The sequence below is a fragment of the Aotus nancymaae genome, unplaced genomic scaffold (assembly GCF_030222135.1).
Source record: "Aotus nancymaae isolate 86718 unplaced genomic scaffold, 86718_ANA_hifiasm-v0.15.2.pri h1tg000008l, whole genome shotgun sequence".
NCBI classification, from domain to species: Eukaryota; Metazoa; Chordata; class Mammalia; order Primates; family Aotidae; genus Aotus; species Aotus nancymaae.
The window spans coordinates 37854162-37874927 of NW_026988419.1; the positions used below are offsets into that span (position 1 = coordinate 37854162).

The 20766-nt window shown below is 39.2% G+C and overlaps 1 protein-coding gene and 1 pseudogene across 2 annotated transcripts in view; one reads left to right on the forward strand and one right to left on the reverse strand.

The window, feature by feature from the left end:
• SLC39A10 (solute carrier family 39 member 10) overlaps window positions 1–20766 on the reverse strand; it is a 167813-nt gene that overhangs the window by 108923 nt on the left and 38124 nt on the right. Inside the window, exon 1 of one of the 2 annotated variants that reach the window (XM_012454046.2) lies at window positions 18472–18489. The exons of the other annotated variant lie outside the window; for it this stretch is intronic. The gene's annotated coding sequence lies outside the window, so the exon portion shown is untranslated. Of the gene's footprint in view, window positions 1–18471; window positions 18490–20766 lie in introns of those variants that run through there. 2 annotated transcript variants of the gene reach the window in all.
• Window positions 3703–3804, forward strand: LOC135273781 (small nucleolar RNA U3; annotated as a pseudogene).

Genomic DNA, 20766 nt, shown 5'->3' on the forward strand with positions numbered 1-20766 from the left:
TAGTGCCCACACTCCAGTTCCTGCCCATGAAGGAGTCAGGAAAAAGTTCCTGTTTCGCTGTGAGATACAGAAGACAAAATGATTATATCAGAGAAATGCAAGAGAAAAAACTGGTCTTGTAGATAGAAAAAAATTATTTTTTTAGCACCCTTATCCATTTCCCCTCTGTGAAAAGCATGCAGAAAAGGAGAAATGGTTCACAGCTAAATTGTGCCTTGCAAGATCCAACTTTCTATCTCTACAAGAAGAATCTAGTCCACTCTATAAAGGACTGTTTTAGGAAAGTAACAATCTCTATTAATCAAGTTTCAGCTCCTCCAATGTATAATAATTCTAAAACTGAATGACAAAGATGTTTTAAACTCAAACATTAAATACCATTGAATTTCATACTTTAATTTAAAGGAGCTCTGAAATGTGTAGAAATTACAACATCAGAACTGATTATTTTAGAGGTTTCAAAATAAAGAACTGCTATCTCTTTATCACTAGATGAAGAGACCAAATTCATGGGTAGAAATGGGTCCGGACTCTAAGAGAAATAGATGAAACGATGAATCTTAATTCACATCAGTAGATCAAGTACTGCAATTGTTTAAAAGGAAGGAGAGCCAGGTGTGGTGGCTCACACCTGTAATTCCAGCACTTTGTGAGACTGAGGCAGGTGGATCACCTGAAGTCAGGAGTTTGGGACCAGCCTGGCCAAAATAGTGAAACCCTATCTCTACTAAAAATACAAAATTAGCTGACCATGGTGACATGTGCCTGTAGTCCCAGCTACATGAAAGACTAAGGCAGGACAATTGCTTGAACCCGGGAGGTAGAGGTTGCAGTGAGCCGAGATCATGCCACTGCACCAGCATGAGCAACAGAGGGAGAGTCTGTCTCAGAAAAAAATTAAAAAAGGAAGTAGAGTGAGAGCTGGTAAGCTTTGTATTTGACATTATCACTCAAATTTAACTTCACAGAAAAAGCTTTGATAAGATTAACAAAACAGGCTGGACATGATTGTGGGTTTGATGGCTCATGCTTATAATCCCAGATCTTTGGGAGGCCGAGGTGGGAGGATCACTTGAGTCTCGGAGTTTGAGACCAGCCTCGGGAACATAGTGAGAGTCCATCATTACAAAAATGTTTTTAAAAAATTAGCCAGACATGGTGGCACATGCCTGTAGTCCCAGCTACTTTGGAGGCTGAGGTGGGAGGACTGCTTAAGCCCAGGAGGCTGAGACAGCAGTGAACCATGATCATGCCACTGCACTGCAGCCTGGATGACACAGCAAGATCCTGTCTCAATCAATCGATCAATCAATCAATCAATCACTGAAAAATAAAATAAAATAAAATCCTCGAACAGAGAGCCTCAGTACCAGGCATATAATATACACTAAATACGTATTGAATAATGAATTAAAGTGGATGTGGACATTGGTTGATGCAAGATGAGCCTGCTAAGGTGATAAAGCAATTTAACAATCATTAAAATATGTAAAAATTTAAGATGCTAGCCAGATGTTAAAAGTTCATTTATCTTGAACTTTCCTAAGGGAAAAGTAAATTAAATAGCAAAAGATTCAAGCATTTTAGTTTACTGTTTCACTCTTCATGGAGCAACTGTGATATATGAATGTTTTTGGAGAATTTTATATGTTCAAAGTACAGACAATTCATCAACCCTACAAGTGTTATCTCATAAGCTCCCAGGGTAGAGGGAACATCTAAATCTTTTTCATAATTCTCTTATAGATGATGAATAGTCCATGAATGTTTACTGTTTCAATGTATGCTGTAATTATAACATTAAAGCAGTTACTTACATGTTTTAATTGTAGCATTAGGAAAGATGGTAGAAATGACATTGATTTTGCTGATCTAATGCAAAGCGGTTATCTTTGTAAATGTTCCTTATACCAGAGGTCCTTTTTTCTAAAATGCATTTTAATGTCTCTTTACAGAGAGATCTATTCCCCACAGGACTTAATAAATTGTTCACACAGTAGACACTCCCAGAAGCATGAGACAGCCATCCTCTCCTATCTTTGGAATTTATTTTCCTCTTCAGTACTTTTTTGCTGCCCCTCAGTATTTAGAGATGCCCAATGCAGCACCTGGCCATTCAGTATACTATGCACATCTTCCTTCCCTCAGATTTACCTGTCTTGTTTCCAATTCCTTCTTAGTCTTACTTCCTATTATACAAGAAAATGTCTAGCTGTGAGTTAATAAAAAAAAAATTAAGAAACATACATGGCAGCTGGGCGCGGTGGCTCATGCTTGTAATCTCACCACTTTGGGAGGTCGAGGCGGGTGGATCCCAAGGCAAGGAGATTGAGACTATCCTGGCTAACACAGTGAAACCCCATCTGTACTAAAAACACAAAAAATCATCTAGGCATGGTGGCATGCGTCTGCAGTCCCAGCTACTTGAGGCTGAGGCAGGAGAATTACTTGAAACTGGGAGGCAGAGGTTGCAGTGAGCCAACATCACGCCACCGCACTCTAGCCTGGGTGACAGAGTGAGACTCCGTCTCAAAAAAAAAAAAAAAAAAGAAACATACATGGCACGTTAGCAGTTTGAATGGCAGATCCTTAGAAGTCGCTCATCCTCATTTTTCAGCTATTCAGGTCTTCCGGGTTATGTTAATTTGTATACTATAATTGCCTTTAGGGAGTGTTGCTAATGGTAGGAAGCTGGTGTGGTTCAAATCACATCACCAGCCCTCTTGTACACAGAGTGGCATAAATTTGGCACAATTTAAATGGGCATCTTCAAGCTTATTTCATTTTAAAATGGAAGAATGGACAATTATTGAAGTTGTAGCTATTTGGCTTCAATCACTGGGGTAGATGTGAGTCATTGGGCGGGAGGGTGGGGGTGTTATTTTGTTTTGCTTTAATGTAGATTTCTAGACCTACTGTTTCAAAATGTTTTGAAAGATGGCTCAGGACTAAACTCTCTAGAGTCATTATAGCAAATTAGATTGCATATCTCTGGTTCAAAACTCCGGGTCTAGATCACTTCTTAGGTAATAGTGAACTCTTCATTTAACTCAGAAAAGTAATATTTTAAAATACAATTTTAAGGCAAATCTTTGAGCTGTTGAGAATTTACTGATGCATCATCATGAATATATTTTCCCCCAGAAACACAGATTAATGCTTTGAGATAAAAACAGCCAAGGGATATCGGAAGACATTTATGTGCAAGGAGAGAAACTGTATCTCTAGGCTACAACTATTTATCAATTTTCCTGGCAATAAAACTTGCCAGCCAGTTTGTGAGCCTGGGACACAGATGAGTAACTCTATATAGGAAAATCATGTCTTTTGGGGAAATTTCCTCAAGGAAAATTATTACCCATTGATGGTATTTTACCTGACATCCTTTTTACCCTCATCTGTACCTTGCACAAATACTTTCCAAGTGACTCTAACTATAGTTTACCCTCCACAAGAGAAATGCCTAAGGTCTTCCCTAAAATCTAGAAATAAGGTTTGCTTTTAAAGGGAAGCGCTTGTACTTTCATATCTACATAATTATGTAAGTCTTGTTTGTTTTTAAGATAATATGTAGATTAGTAATGCATATCTTACAACCCTGAAAAAAGTACTTGTATTATTTTCTCCATTCTATGTCTAATTAAAATTTTGTTAATGTCATCTCAAGTCTATAGGAACAGAGCCATCAAGAGAAAAAGAGAGAAGACTATACTTTCAGGGAGCATTTCTATAGTTTGTTACTAGAGAAGTTTTTCTGAATATGTAGAGCACATGGACACAGGGAGGCAAGCATCACACACTGTGGTCTGTTGTGGTGGGGGGAGGGACAGTGGGAGGTGTGGAGGTTGGGGAGGGATAACATGGGGAGAAATGCCAGATATAGATGACGGGGGGATGGAGGCAACAAACCACCTTGCCATGTATGCACCTATGCAACAATCCTGCATGATTTGCACATGTACCCCAGAACCTAAAGTACAATTTTTAAAAAAAGAGAGAGAAATTGGAAAGGAGCCCTAGTACACAGTCAGACCATCAAGACAGATATGAATTCATTGCTGTCAGGGTCTGACTATCTGAATCGAAGTGTGAGTTTATCCTGAGGGGAACCTGACAAATTTTAGGGTTTCTGGTCATAAGACTGCGATCTCTAGGGGAATAATAAATTGTACAAAACAGAAGAAGATCTCAGAGACTTTTAATCTCCTCAAGACTAGGAATGCAAGGGAGGGCCTCATTTAGAAAAGGCCTGAAGCTTTGAAGAGATTGTGATTCCTCATATATTGTTCAAATAAAATCAGTACCTAGCTTTAAATTGGAAAATGTACATGCATACTTAAATTAAGAGCTTCTCTTTGCTTATAAAAATTTGGCTGGCCAGGCATGGTGGCTCACTCCTGTAATCCCAGCACTTTGGGAGGTCAAAGAGGGCAGATCACTTAAGCCCAGGGGTTCGAGACCAGCATGGGCAACATGGTGAAACCCTGTCTCTACAATAAATACAAAATTTACCCAGGTATGGTGGCAGGCACCTGTAGTCCCAGCTATTCAGGAGGCTAAGGTGGAAGAATTGCTTGATCCCAGGAGGTTGTGCCACTTCTCTCCAGCCTGGGTGATAGAGCGAGACTCTGTTCTCCAAAAAAAAATAAAAATAAAAATAAAAATAAAAATAAAAATAAAAATAAAAAAAAAGTGGTTAAGTTTATCATCACTGAGCTTTCTTCCATTTTTGGTACCACTGCCTTGCTGGCATCCACTGAGTAATCCAGAATGAACAAAGATCTTATCTTAAGCATGCATTTTCCTGGCTCATCTTCCATAGCAATGCCTTGCACACAATTAGGTAATTAATAAATGGATGAGGGTGGGAACATATAATGGTAAAAATGGACTCCTTATATAACTGGATAATTAAAATAAGTTGTCAGCAGAGTTTTAATCTTTTTTTTTGAGACAGAGTCTTGATCTGTCATACAAGCAGGAGTGCAATGGCACGATCTCTGCTCACTACAACCTCCACCTCCCGGGTTCAAGTGATTTTCATGTCTCGGCCTCCCTAGTAGCTGGGATTACAGGTGCGAACCACCATGCCCAGTGAATTTTTTGTATTTTTAGTAGAGAAGGGGTTTACCATGTTGTCTGGGCTGGTCTCAAACTCCTGACCTCAGGTGATCTGCTTGCCTTGGCCTCCCAAAGTGCTGGGATTAAAGGTGTGAGCCACTGCACCCGGCCAGGCCTTCTTTTATATACAAATACAGCTGAAGAAATCACAAGACTTTGACTGCTAAATGATCTGTCTCTTATTTTATTCCTGAGTACAAATTTTAGGAAATGACAAAGTCTTTTACTTTTGAATTGTTGGTTTAATTTTTCCCAATCTATATGTCTAAGCGGGTGTGTGTGTGTGTGTGTGTGTGTGTGTGTGTGTGTGTGTGTAGCTTTTCGTTTAGTTGGTTTTGTTGTTATTTCTATAACAAATGACCAAAAACCTTCTTACTTAGATGGAATACTTTTGCAGTGTTACAAGCATATTCACAGTATTTTCAGCTTGCATTTTCAAAGGGTTAAAAAGCAAGTTGCTAAAAAAAAAAAAAAAAAAAGCAAGTTGCTGAGGAAAAAAAATACACATAAAAGTGTATAATATAGTATATTCATTGTGCCCTATTTGAAATTCAAAAATAAGCAAATTTACAAAACCAAAAGTGTTTTCTTTTCTGAAACAAATGTCTGTTTTAGTGCTAAAGAAACTTTAGTTATAATATTATAACCTCTTATTTAAGAAACATATTGAACCCCAAAAGTGTACACTTCTAGTACAAAAATATATCATTTACAATAAATTATATAACACTGGGTAAGAATGGGTAGTGGGGGACAAGAAAATTCTATGTTCTTATAAAAAATGTACAGGGTCACTAATGCAATTCTAAATGGATCTTAAAACAGAAATATTAATATTTAAGTATTACAACTTACACTTAGGAGGGAAACTCCTTTTGTATAAAACAACACACATAAGACCAATAATGTCATGAAAATACATGCTCTTGGGTAATTTCGCAGGACAACCTTGAATACAATGGATCTTTTTATTTATTTTTATTTTTATTTCTTTACCAGCACTCACTCCCTAACATTTTTTTTTTTTAAGACAAGGTCTGGCTGTGTTGCCCAGGCTGGACTGCAGTGGTGCAATCTTGGCTTACTGCCACCTCTGCCTCCTGAGCTAAAGCAATTCTCCTCCTTCAGCCTCTCAAGTAGCTGGGATTACAGGCACCTACCACCACACTGGCTAATTTTTTGTATTTTTTGATGAGACATGATTTTACCATGTTACCCAGTCTGGTTTCGAACTCATGAGCTCAAGCAATCTGCCTGCCTCCGGAAGTGCTGGGGTTATAGGCGAGAGCCACCACACTTAGCCCCATCCTAACCATTTTTGAGTGTACTGTGTTAAGTATATTTATGTTGTGACACAGATCTTAGAACTTTTTCCTCCTGCAGAATATAGACTTTAATTTTTATTTTTTTATTTTTATTTATTTTTGAAAAGAAAAAAATGGAAGAAAGAAAGAGAAAGAAAGAAAAAAAAAAGAATGAAGAAGAGGAAGAAAAAGGAAGAGAAAGAGGGAGAGAGAACGGGAGTATTGCTTTATTGCCCAGGCTAGAATGCAGTCTAAAAATGGGAATTGAAAACCTCTTTTATGCCAATAATTGTGCTTAACAATGGAGACAGGAAGGAATAAGGGAAGAAAATAACAAACAAGCAGCCAACCAATATTTCATTTAAACCTATGAAATGCTATGCAATTACTGAGGAGTGATTTACTTCCAATTATGTAGTCACTTTTGGAATAGGTGTGATATGGTACTGATAAGAATGTATGTTTTGTGTATTTGAAGTGGAGAGTTCTATAAATGTTTAAGTTTACTTGTTCCGGGTCTGAGTTCAAGTCCTGGATATCCTTGTTAATTTTCTATCTAATTGATCAGTCTCATATTGACAATGTGATGTTACAGTCTCCCACTATTATAGTGTGGGAGGCTAAGTCTCTGTAAGCCATTAAGAACTTGTCTTATGTATCTGGGTGCTCCTGTATTGGGTACATGTATATATAGGATCATTAGCTCTTCTTGTTGCATTGATCCTTTTGCCATTATGTAATGTCCTTCTTTGCCTCTTTTGATCTTTGTTGCTTTAAAGTCTATTTTATCAGAGGTGAGAATTGCAACTCCTGCTTTTTATTTATTTATTTATGTTTGTTCTCCGTTTGGTTGGTAAATCTTCCTCTGTCCCTTTGTTTTGAGTCTTTGTGTATCATTGCATGTGAGATGGGTCTGGATACAGCGTACCAATGGGTTTTGACTTTTTATCCAGTTAATAATATATATGAGTTTAATACTGTCATTTGATGCTAGCTGGATATATTTTTGGAAAGGCTGATACTGGTTGCTCCTTTGTATGTATAGTGCTTCTTTCAGAAGCTCCTGCAAAGCAGGCCTGGTGATGGTGAAATCTCTAAGTACTTGCTTGTTTGCAAAAGATTTTATTTTTCCTTCACTTGTGAAGCTCAGTTTGGCTGGATATGAAATTCTGGGTTGAAAGTTCTTTTCTTTAAGGATGTTGAATATTGGCCCCCACTCTTTTCTGGCTTGTAGGGCTTCTGCTGAGATATCTGCTGTAAGTCTGATAGGCTTCCCTTTGTGGGTAACCTGACTTTTCTCTCTGGCTGCTCTTAGTATTTTCTCCTTCATTTCAACCCTAATGAATCTGATGATTATGTGCCTTGGGGTTGGTCTTCTTGAGGAATATCTTTGTGGTGTTCTCTGTATTACCTGGAGTTGAATATTGTCCTGTCTTACTAGGTTGGGAAAGTTTTCCTGAATAATCTCCTGAAGAGTATTTTCCAACTTGGATTCATTCTCTTTGTCACATTCAGGTGCACCTATCAAATGTAGATTAGGTCTTTTCACATAATCCCATATTTCTTGGAGACTTTACTCATTCTTTTTTATCCTTTTTTCTCTAATTTTGACTTCTCGCTTTATTTCATTAAGTTGGTCTTCGAACTCTGATATCCTTTCTTCTGCTTGATCAATTCGACTGTTAAAACTTGTGCACACTTTGCGAAGTTCTCGTGTTGTGTTTTTCAGCTCCATTAATTCACCTATATTCCTCTCCAAATTGTCTATTCTCGTTAGCATTTCGTCAAACCTTTGTTCAAAGTTCTTAGTTTCTTTGCATTGGGTTAGAACAAGTTCTTTTAATTCACAGAAGTTTCTTATCATCCACCTTCTGAAGCCTACTTCTGTTAATGGAACGCACTTGTTCTCCATCAGGGCTTGTTCCATTGCTCATGAGGAACTGTGATCCCCTGTAGGGGGAGAGGCATTCTGATTTTGGGTATTCTCAGCCTTTTTATGCTGATTTCTTCCCATCATTGTAAATTTATCCACCGTCGTCTTTGTGATTTCCGACTTTCAAATTAGGTTTCTGAGTGGACGTCCAACTTGTTGATTCCCAGAGCCAAAATCTGAGCAATCCACTGCGCCGGCCAAAACAGCGGTGTTAAGATTGATGGTGCTTTTCTGCCTGGGAATCGGCCAAAAGGGGACCCAGTCCCGCTCACTCTGCACCAAGAACTGCCGCGCTGAGGTGCCAGCAAAACCGCCGCGCCGGCCACAAGAGTCACGCTGGCGACCCATGGGGCTCCTCCGCTGGGAATCTCCTGGTCCGTGAGCAACAAAAATTCGTCTGAAAGTGTGGTGTCCTCTTCTTGTTCTCTGCACTTTCACTGGGAGCTACAATCCCGAGCTGCTAGTGGTCAGCCATCTTGGATCTCTCTCTCGGATCTTTTTATTATGGACCTGAAATTCTACTTTGAAGGGACATGATTCATTTACATACAAACTTTCACTTACTTTCCTCTCACCCCTTTCAATCCAACTCTCTAGGCTTAGCTGACTTAGCCTCGATAATCACTGCTTGGTGACATTATCTCTGTGGTATCTCCAGCTATTGTCCTTTCTGTCTCTTCTTCAAGCCCAGACATCATTGATGTTCAAAAGTGGTTTAAATTCACAAGTCACTATCACATCCACCACAATTTCTCTTTCAAACATTTGAGCTCTCTTTAAACTCCCTGACCTTAAAAAGTTACCTTTACTTATGCCTGGAAGGCTTGGCTGACTAGTAACAACATTGGTATTGTCGTCTAACTGCTATTAATCTTTGGCCTCAAACAGAAAATATTCACTGCAGAAGGGCTATTTAACCCAAAAACACTTCTAAGAATGTTGAAATCTCTGAATCTAAAAGGGTAAATTCTTTTTTTTTCTTTTTTGAGATGGAATCTTGCTCTGTCACTCAGGCTGGAGTGCAATGGCACGAATCTCAGCTCACTGCAACCTCTGCCTCCCAGATTCAAGCAATTCTCCTCCCTCAGCTTCCCAAGTAACTGGGATTACAGGCGCATGTCGCCATACTCAGCCAATTTTTTTGTAATTTAGTAGAGACAGAGTTTCACCATCTTGCCCAGGCTGGTCTCGAACTCCTGGGCTCAGGCAATCCACCCGCCTCAGCCTCCCAAAGTGCTAGGATTACAGGTGTGAGCCATGGTGCCTGGCCAAAAGGGTAAATTCTAAATCACTTATTTTATTTATTCATCTTCTCTCTCTGTCTTTCATTTACTTATTTATTTATTTAATTAATTATTTATTTATTTATTTAATTATTTATTTATTTTAGAGACAAGGTCTCACTCTGTCACCCAGGCTGGAGTGCAGTGACACCATCATGGCTCACTGCAGCCTCGACCTCCTGGGCTCAAGCAATCCTTCCATCTCAGCCTCCCAAATAGCTGGGACTACAGGCACTCACCATCATGCCCAACTATTTTTTGTATTTTTTGTAGAGATGGAGTTTTGCCATGTTGGCCAGGCTGGTCTCACTCCTGTACTCAAGCAATCCACCCACCATGGCCTCCCAAAATGCTAGGATTATAGGCATAAGCCATGGTACCCAGCCCTAAATCACTCATTTTCTTAAAAAAGTACAATGATAGGCACAATAGCAAGATATGTTGTCATATAATTAAAAAGATACAGAGTCGGCCAGGAGCAGTGGCTCACGCCTATAATCCCAGCACTTTGGGAGGCTGAAGTGGGTGGATCACGAGGTCAAGAGATCGAGACCATCCTGGCCAACATAGTGAAACCCTGTCTCTACTAAAAGTACAAAAAATTAGCCAGGTATGGTGATGCGTGCCTGTAGTCCCAGCTACTTGGGAGGCTGAGGCAGGAGAATTGCTTGAAACCGGAAAACGGAAGTTGCAGTGAGCCAGGATCGCACCACTGCACTCCAGCCTGGTGATAGAGCAAGATACTGTCTCAAAAAAAAAAAAAAGATACAGAGTTAGAACCAGACAGATTTCAGTCTAAATTCCAGCACAGCCATTTACTACCTGGGCTTCAGTTTTGGGTTTTGTTTTTTTTGTTTTTTTTGTTTTTTGTTTTTCCATCCTCAAAATACTCCTTACTTTACAGAGTGTTTATGAAGAGTTAATAGGAAAATTTTTATGAAGCACCTGCCATATTTCCTATGTGTGGTATGTTGATCACTGTATTTATTATGATCATAGGTAATTGCTCCATAAAAACACAAAAAATTAATTTCAGAATGCTTACTTCATACTATAATTACTGCAAATTTTTCCTGGTTATTTTGCACATCTCTGAATTGGTGAAAATTCTTCCAGTGAAATGATCTGTTCCAACAGTGCTAGCTCTGCACCTTTTTTCCCTAATTCTACCTTCCGCCACTGCCAGCTCTTCTTTCTGAGAATCGGATCAAACGACGTAGAGATGCTTCAAAGTATTTGGAGGAAAATGACAACCTATCCTACAGGTAGCTTCTAAATCAGTGTAGTTGACTTCTACAAAGATGAAAACAGTCCTTGCCTCTATGCTGAATTCAGTACCAAGAAAGCAAACTCCATCAAACACTTCCTTCAAAGAAATCAAAGAACTCACAATCTGTATGGCATTAAATTTCCAGTTCTAAATATGCACTTAGAGATATTTGACTAATTTTTCAACATGTAGTTTTGTGTTAGCCTTCTTTCCGAATATTTTGTGTTATTAAACATCTAGAAATACATAGTAAATCTACATGTACATCATAAACAAACTACCTAAATAATGTAAATTCAAATTTTGCCTGTCTCAACAATTAGTATAATTCCCTGTGATTCCAAAAAGCACCATCATTGATTATTCCTCTGTCTCATCCACTACTGACAGTCAGACAGCAGATAGTCAAAAGGAAATGAGTCAAAACCCAATGAATATATTATATCTTAGATAAATTTGAGATAAATTAAAAACATAGATAATTTATGTTCTATTTGGAAAATGTTAGATCCAGACTCTTGAACCCTCTACTTATTTTTGGAGCAAGGATTCTCCGTCCCCTGCATTGATCTCTGAGATACCAGAGTCTGGCAGAGATATGGGAGGAAATGGATGAGAGATCCAGGAAGTGGGAACTATGGCAAGAGACAGGTTTTCAAGAAGGTAGGTTTTATAAGAGCTGAGCTTAGTTGCTCAGTACCTGATATGGAGCAACATTCAATAAACTTTGATTGGATACATTCCTCTCTTCTGTTTTGTTCACTCCCTATCTTTGGCATTTAAAGTAACAGCACACATATACTGTTATAAATAGTTATTATAGTTATTCAGTGAACGAATGGCTCTTGAAGGCGTACCGAGAGTGGAGATGACGTAGAGTGGGGATTTTATGGCAGTATTTGTGGAAGGCTTTTCCTGGGGATCAGGAACTTCAATCCTTAACTACAGAGTGCTTGCTAAATAGAGGATTTCCTATGTAGTTCTCCAGACTTTAAAGATTCACAGGCAGAAGATTTCACAATCTCTAGATAACTTAAACTACCAAATTTAACTCTAATATTTAACTTCCATCTCAGGAAGTGCTGCCCTATATTTCATGCATATCAATTTACAATGTAATCCACTCTCTTTCTCTGAACTCTGGGGAAGTATTTCTACAGTGCCTTCATTTATTTATTGTAAATGGAGTCACCATTGGTTCTTCTTTTCTTCAGGCTAACTCAAATATACTTTCATACCTCTGCTATATTTTTGTAACCCTTTAATGATCTTAGTTGCTCTTTGAATGTTCTCCAGCATTTTAATGTCTAAAGTCCTGGGGGCAGGCTGGGCTCTGTGGCGCATGCCAGTAATCCCAGTACGCCTGTAATCCCAGGATGAGGCAGCAGATCACTTGAGGTCAGAAGTTCAAGATCAGCCTGGCCAACACGGTGAAACCCAGTCTCCTCCAAAAATACAAAAAATTAGTTGGGTGTGGTGGTGGGCGCCTATAATCCCAGCTACTTGGGAGGCTGAGGCAAGAGAATTGCTCGAGCTTGGGAGGCAGAGGTTGCAGTGAGCTGAGATTGTGCCACTGTACTCCAGCCTGGGTGATGGAGCGAGACTGTCTCAAAATAAATAAATAAATAAATAAATAAATAAATAAATAAAGTCCTGGGCCAGACGTAGTGGCTCACGCCTGTAATCCTAGCACTTTGGGAGACAGAGACAGATGGATCACCTGAGGTCAGGAGTTTGAGACCCACCTGGCCAACATGGTGAAACCCTGTCTCTACTGAAAAAAAAAAAAAAAATTAGCCAGGCATGGTGGCAGGTGCCTGCAATTGTAATCCTAGCTACTTGGGAGGCTGAGGCAGGAGAATCGCCTGAGCCTGGGAGGTGGAGGTTGCAGTGAGCCAAGATCACACCGTTGCACTCCAGCCTGAGCAACAAGAACGAAACTCCATCTCAAAATAAATATATTAAATAAATAAAGTCCTGGAGACACTCTCCTAAATAAATAAGTAAATAAATAATGAAGTCCTGGAGGCCAGGCTTGTACATAATATGCTGGGACTGGCAGGTGGAGGCTAACGCTAAATTATTCTAAGACCACCTCATACTTCCTGTTCCATCTTACTCAGACTTGTGTCAGCTTTAGTGTTTTTCCTTTTTTCTTTTCATTACATGCTCCATTTGCAAGTTTATCCTTTCTCACCACTGCTGAGGCAGTTATCTTTTGTATCGATCCATGCCTTACATCATATACCAAATATATACAAAAGATCAAATACTTAAAAGTAAAAAGGTGGTGCTGTAAATGTCCTATAATGTAATATGGAAGAATTCACTTATAGTCTTGGAATAAAAAAGGACTTTGTAACTACGTCTCAAAATCCCAAAATCATAATGTAAAATATTGGTAAGTTTAACTATCCAAAGCAACACTTCATATAAGACAAAAACAAATAGGCAAACAAGTAACTAACAACAACAGAACAGGTCGTTTACAGAAAGAAAACATCAATGGCTGTTTAACAAAAGATGTTCAACTTCACTCAGAACAAGATAAATCCAAATTAAAATATTAAGATATCAGTTTAAAATCTATTAGATCTGGCTGGGCATGGTGGCTCACACCTATAATCCCAGCACTTTGGAAGGCCAGGGTAGGCAGATTACATGAGGCTAGGAGTTCAAGGCCAAGCTGGCCAACATGGTGAAAACCTGTCTCTACTGAAAATACAAAAATTAGTGGGCTGGTGGCATATGCCTGTGATCTCAGCTACTCAGAAGGCTGAGGCAGGAGAATTGCTTGAATCGGGAGGCAGAAGTTGCAGTGAGTGGAAATCACGCCACTGCATTCCAGCCTGGACGATGAGAGTGAGAGTCTGTCTCAAAAAAAAAAAAAAAAAAATCCAAACACCCCCTCCCACCAAACGACTGATCATACGCTACTGGGGAAGCTATAGGACAAAAGAGATGCATATTTCTAGTGGTATCATAAAATGATACAATACTTACGGAAGGTAATTTAGGACTATCTCTCAAAATTACAAACGCATATACTCCTAATTCAGCACTTTCTCTTCTGGAAAGTTATCTTAAGATACATTTTCACATATGAAAAAGTCTAAAGTGCAAGATTATTAATTGTGGCATTACTTGCAATAGCAAAATATTGGAAGCCCCTCAACTATAAGGAACACGTACCAGTTAGTATATCCATATAGTAGAATAATATTTAGCAATTTTCATTAGAAAAAAATGTGGAAGTTCTCAAATAAAATGAAGAGAAATACAGACTAAATGGTAAAGGGGGTAAAGCATGGTTCAAAAGTGAGAATACAGTGCTTAATATGCATTTGCTTGAACAGGCTTAAGGAGACTGAAAGAATACACAAGAAACTAGTAATAGCTGGCACTCCAATGGGAACCTGGGTGAACGGGTAGTAGGGGTGGAAAAGAGATTTTTTTACAGAAAACTTTTAGATTTTTTTAAAAGCATCATGTAAATGCATTACTAATTAAAAACTTAAAACAAGGCCGGGCGCGGTGGCTCACGCCTATAATCCCAGCACTTTGGGAAGCCGAGGCGGGTGGATCACAAGGTCAAGAGATCGAGACCATCCTGGTCAACATGGTGAGACCCCGTCTCTACTAAAAATACGAAAAATTAGCTGGGCATGGTGGCGCGTGCCTGTAATCCCAGCTACTCAGGATGCTGAGGCAGGAGAATTGCCTGAACCCAGGAGGCGGAGGTTGCGGTGAGCCGAGATCGCGCCCTTGCACTCCAGCCTGGGTAACAAGAGCGAAACTCCGTCTCAAAAAAAAAAAACTTAAAACAAGAGATAAAAAGAAAATACTGTGATGTTTCCAGGCATCATATTCTCTGAGAATAATGTATAACTTTTTTAGGGTAACTGATACATTCAAATTATAAGCAATAAATGCAATCAAGTTTTGCCGTTAATTCCAAATGCTATGACCATATCAATTCTGTAGCCTCCTGCTTCAATCATTATATAAGTAAATAATTAAATTTAGTTTACTACTATTTGCTTTTTGAGATTTCATTATTCTGTCATTAATATTTACTAAATTTCTCAACTTTCCTAGGTATTCTGAAACATCTTTCAACCTGAATCCTCTTGATTAAATTCAGCCACAATGCCCTTCCTCCAGTTTAGTGCACACTCCTTCCCAACATGGGGAATTTGTATAGGCAGATTTATCTTTCTGAATGATCTTCATCCTCATTCTTCACCTCCTCCTAGTTTCAAATTCTTCAGATCCCAATGATTTCCTCAAAATGATTTTTTACCCAGTGTGGAAGAGTTCAGCTTCATTCCCCCATTCCTCTGTTGAGATCTTACATTTGCTTTTGTGAGTAATTTGTGAATATCAGTCTCCCTCATCTGAATGTGACGCTCCTAAAGGCTGGGAGGGAAGGCGTCTGTTTTTGCACACCTCACCAGAGCTCAGCCTGTTTGGCACAGGGATGCTATGCGAATGTTTGTTGAATGAACAAATGCAGGCTGAAGGCACTGTGTCAGGGGTTGGGGAAACTGCTGGGAAAGATAAAAGAGATGAGACAATCATCTCTGCCTTTAGGTAGTTCATCAATCAGGGAGGTTAAGATAAATACACATAATTAGAAAGCAGAATGTGTCATTGCCTTAGGAAGTATAAGCAAATTTGCATAGGATTTAGAGCGAAGTAACTGTTAGAAGAATTTTTTAAATGTATTATATATCTGAAGAATGCAGTGGTATTTGAAAAAGGGTTTTGAAAGACTAGTGTGATTTCTTCAAGAAAGGGCAAGGTATTTAATTCAGAAAATCACATGTCTCTAGGGGCCAGGCAAGTAATGTCTGTAACTGAATGGACTGTCAAGCGGAAACTGAGATAAATGAATCTAGAGGTTCTTAAACTTGACTGCACATTACTATCACCTGGGAGATTTAAAAAGTCCCTATACTCAGGCCATAACCCAAGCCAACTAAATCAGAATCCAGAGAGGTGCAATGGGGTGAGAGTAGAACTTAAGCATCTGTTTTTTTTTAAATATCTGGCCAGATTGTGGGTCATCGTGGCTCACACCTAGGCTCCGGCACTTGGGGAGGTTGAGGTGGGAGGATTGCCTGAAGATAGGAGTTCAAAACCAGCCTGAGCAGCAACAGCCAGACCCTGTCTCTATAAAACAAATATAAACTGCCCAGGTGATTTCATTATGGACCAGCAACATCCTCATTACCTGCAGACTTGTTAAAAATGCAGATTCCCAAGCCTCACTCTGGACCTACCCAAACAGAAACTGCACTGTGACCATATCTCCAGTGACTCTCACCTATACTACAGTTTGTGAAGTTCTGCTCTAGAGAACTTTATCCTCCCCTGAGGGAACGAACATTCACTATCCAGTATCCATCTAATGCTTCCATGAGGGGAACCAGACCCCCTCTATTTCTCCTTTTATTGTTTTTTGAGACAAGGTCTCACTGTTCCCCAGGCTGAGGATACTAACATGATCACGGCTCACTGCAGCTTTGACCTCCCAGCCTCAAGTGATCCTCCCACCTCAGCCTCCTGAGTAGCTGGGACCACAGGCATGCACCCCCATGTCCAGCTACTAATATTTTATTTTATTATTATTATTTTTTTATAGAGATGGGGTTTCACTGTGTTGGTCAGGCTGGTCTCGAACCCTTGACCTCATGATCCGCCTGCCTCAGCCTCCTAGAGTGCTGGGATTACAGGTGTGAGCCACTGCACCCGGCTTATTTTTTTTGTAGCAGGGTCTTGCTATGTTGCCTAGGCTGGTTTCAAACTCCTGGACTCAAATGATCCTCTCACCTGAGCCTCCCAAAGTGCCAGGATAACAGTTCTGAGCCACCATGCCTGGCTATTTTTTTTTTCACGTATATTGCTGGCAATAAACAAATAATTGAAATCAGTTTCAAGCCATCAAAAGACAACCGAGGCTTTCTGGAGGAGAAAATGATGAATTAGCGGAGTTTGTCTAAAGCTTAAGTTCTTTTAGAGTAGAAGTTTTTTAACAGGGTTTTTGATACTAACTTTAATACCAAAAGCCAAAACATCTCTGCCAGCAATATTTTATGTGAAAGTTTAGTATGCGACACGCTCAAAGTGGGTAGGGGTTATGGAGCACTACCAGATGAGCAATTCTTCTCAACAAATTCCTTAAGCAAAATATAAAGGAAAATGAATATTAGAAATGAATCCACAAAAGTTTGGAGGGCTCAGAATGCAAAAGTAAAGCTTATATGCTTAATTTTGGCACCATAAATTCACTCAATATTTTTAAAGCCAGGATTATAATTCCTATGCAAACAGAAAAGAAAACCTGCTCCATCATGATCTGGTTGGGTATGTAACTGACGCAAAGGAAAACCGTTGAAGACATTTAAGCAGCAAATACTTCTCAAGCTCCTAGTCTGTATCAGATGCTATTCCAAGCCCTTTAACTTCACTCCTTCTGTGGTCATGGTCTTTATCCTTATTCCTAGCCACCAGCCTCCTGGAAAATTGATGTCACTGCTCATAGAATGAATGATCTCACAAGATAAAAGTGTGGATGACTCAGAGCAGCTCATCCATCCAACTAGAGACTAGAGATTGTCAGCAGCTCAGTAACTTCGTCTTTGAATATGAAGGATCATTGAGATTGGAGACAGAACAAAGGTAGGGACAGAATAGGTGAAAATGCACCATAGAAGATTCCTTTCTCCACATTGCTAATAACTTTGACAATAGTTACAAAATTTAAAAAGAAAAATTTTTAATTTTGGATGTGGATTTCAAAGAATAATAAATATTAGCAACCATTTTCTCTTGCTCCTATAATCCTTATATGATCTATTTTTTTTAGGTTAATTTGTTGCACTGGGTAATGTTTTTATCTACCTTTGCTGAAATAATATATAAAATCACTTATGTGGATAAATTTAATTTATTAATTGCAAAAGGAGTAAAACAGCCTAACAGCTTTAATCTGTTGAACTTCCACTTTATTAAACTATGCATTATTATTACTAAAACACACTAGGTATTTTTGTACACAATTCATAAGAGCAAAAATAAAACACTTTACAAAATGGGTTTCTATAGGAAGTTTGTTGGATAGATTTTTAAAAAGAAACTCCTAAGCACTTTCAAAATTTTAAACACTCTAAGAATATAATCAGAGAACAGCTGTACCATTCCCTTGTAATTTTGTAAAGCATGCACTTACTTGGTTTTGGCAAAAAGTTCACATTTGTTTTGAGACGTGCACAAGCATAGTAGCAGAGGAAATGAGAAACAATGTTCTGTATTAGATAGGCAAGGCACACAGATGTGACAAAGAAAAAAAAATTCTCCTTTTGAACTAAAAAGAGAAAAACGATTACTATCATCAAGGAGGAAGAAAGGCATCTCCAAGCAAGAAATATTTTCCCAGCAGTGAGCTAGGAGGATAGAGGGATAGGGTGGGGGAACAGAAGGGTACCAGGTCAGAGAACATTGTTTATGGTCCCTATGAACAGAACTTTGATTTATACAAGAAATCAATCCACTTACAGGACGTGCTTAACTTCACCTGTTGGGAGGTAAGTTCAGTCTCTTTCCCCTTCTTTAAATGAATGGGAAAGGTTTTCCACTCACCACTGCCTCCCACCACAGGAATGCTTGCTATCTAGAGAGTTGTTTTGAAACCCACAGCACTTAAAGGAGCTGTATCAACAAGTTTTTTCCTTCTCCCTCACACTGAGCCAATTGTAAATGTTGAATGAGAACCTTAAACAGGTTAAACACTATTGCAGGAATTCAAAACCAGCTCTAGCGAGGGTTCCCCCCACCAATAGAATCACAATTTATAATTTATCACTTCAACCTTTCTGAGCAAGGGCTGTACAGCCAACAAAGGACTATTTCCTGGCAGTATAATACAAAGCACATTTTAAGGAAAGCTTGAAAGCTGGCTTTGGAATTTAGTTGAAACAGAGAAATGTGACTTTTCCCAGATGGATCTGCTAATGTGTGTCAAGAAAACTCAAAATAGCAAAAAACGTCTTTCGCAGCAATTTAACAAACTCCCAGGCCTTATATACTTATTATCTAGAACTATTTCTATGGTCACCACTTGTCAACACAAATATTTATCTTTTCCCTCCCAACTTTGGCCTATAGAGTTTCCATTCTGTCTTGAAATAAAACTGCTTCCAGTACATGGGTGATGGGGCAAAATACTCATCATAGAAGCTTCACTCTTCCAGCCCTAAATGCTGGAGGGAAAGTCATAGACAAACTCCAACCATATTTTAATCTTCTAATATGAATGTTTAAAACTAGAAATTGAAAAGTCATTTGTATTTTTTCCTTAGATTAACCTTTTTTTGGTTGAAGGGCTAATGTCCAGAACTTAGCTTGCCATATTTGCATAGCCATTTGTCACTATTTTCATATCACTTCCAATTTATTTTGCACTACCAAGTGGCTACTTCTAACAGGTTCTGTGGCTTGATATAATCTGATTTATCATAAGGCCTCTCCAACTTCATGTGGCATAAACTTGATTGGAAATGACTGTACTATGATATCAAACATTGAACAATGATGTGATAAAGAATATGCATTTTTACTGTAAGTAAACAAACAACACAATTAAAAACAAGTTAACATTCCCAAAATGAACACACTATTTAAAAGACTATCCTTAATCTTAATGAAAGAAATTAGAATCTCTGTAATAAAAAAAAAAACTACTGAGAAAATAACTTGCTACGTACAGATTAACTAGTTTCCTAGATGATCTATATATAAAAATTGAAAAGGGACAGTGTCAGATGGATGCAGAGGCTCCCGCCTATAATCCCAGCACTTTAGGAGCCCAAGGCTGGAGGATTGCTTGAGCCTAGGAGTTCAAGACCAGCCAGGGAAACACAGTGAGATCCCATCTCTCTCTTTTTTTTTTTTTTGGGAGACAGAGTCTCGCTTTGTCACCCAGGCTGGAGGGCAGTGGCATGATCTCAGCTCACTGCAACCTCTACCACTCGGGTTGAAGCAATTCTCATGCCTCAGACTCCCAGATAGCTGGGACTACCAGAGTGCACCACCATGCTCATCTAATTTTTTGTATTTTAGTAGAGACAGGGTTTCACCATGTTGACCAGGCTGGTCTCAAACTCCTGAGTTCAGGCAATCAACCTGCCTCAGCCTCCCAAAGTGCTAGGATTACAGGTATGAGCCGCCTCATGCAGCCTGAAACCCCATCTCTACAAAAAAATTTAAAAAAAGAAAAAAAGAAAAGGGACAACGCCTAGGTAACTAGTTAATTTATTAATGTAATAGACTCTAGGGCTCAAACTGGAATGTCTAATTACTCTACATTTGAGGAAGCAAAATAAAGTAACAACAAAAGCAGAGAACTTTAAGGAAGTAGAATAAGGAATCAAAAGATAAGAGTCAGCAATAGAGATGGCTTGTCACAGTGCACAAACCACAGTGAATACTTAAAGATACATTTTACCGTGTTTCTCAGCCTCCCTGAGTTTGGATAGTCCAATAGTTTGGAGTCTTCATCAAGTTAAAAAAAAAAAAAAGCCGGGCGCGGTGGCTCAAGCCTGTAATCCCAGCACTTTGGGAGGCCGAGGCGGGTGGATCACAAGGTCAAGAGATCGAGACCATCCTGGTCAACATGGTGAAACCCCGTCTCTACTAATACAAAAAATTAGCTGGGCATGGTGGCGCGTGCCTGTAATCCCAGCTACTCAGGAGGCTGAGGCAGGAGAATTGCCTGAACCCAGGAGGCGGAGGTTGCGGTGAGCCGAGATCGCGCCATTGCACTCCAGCCTGGGTAACAAGAGCGAAACTCCG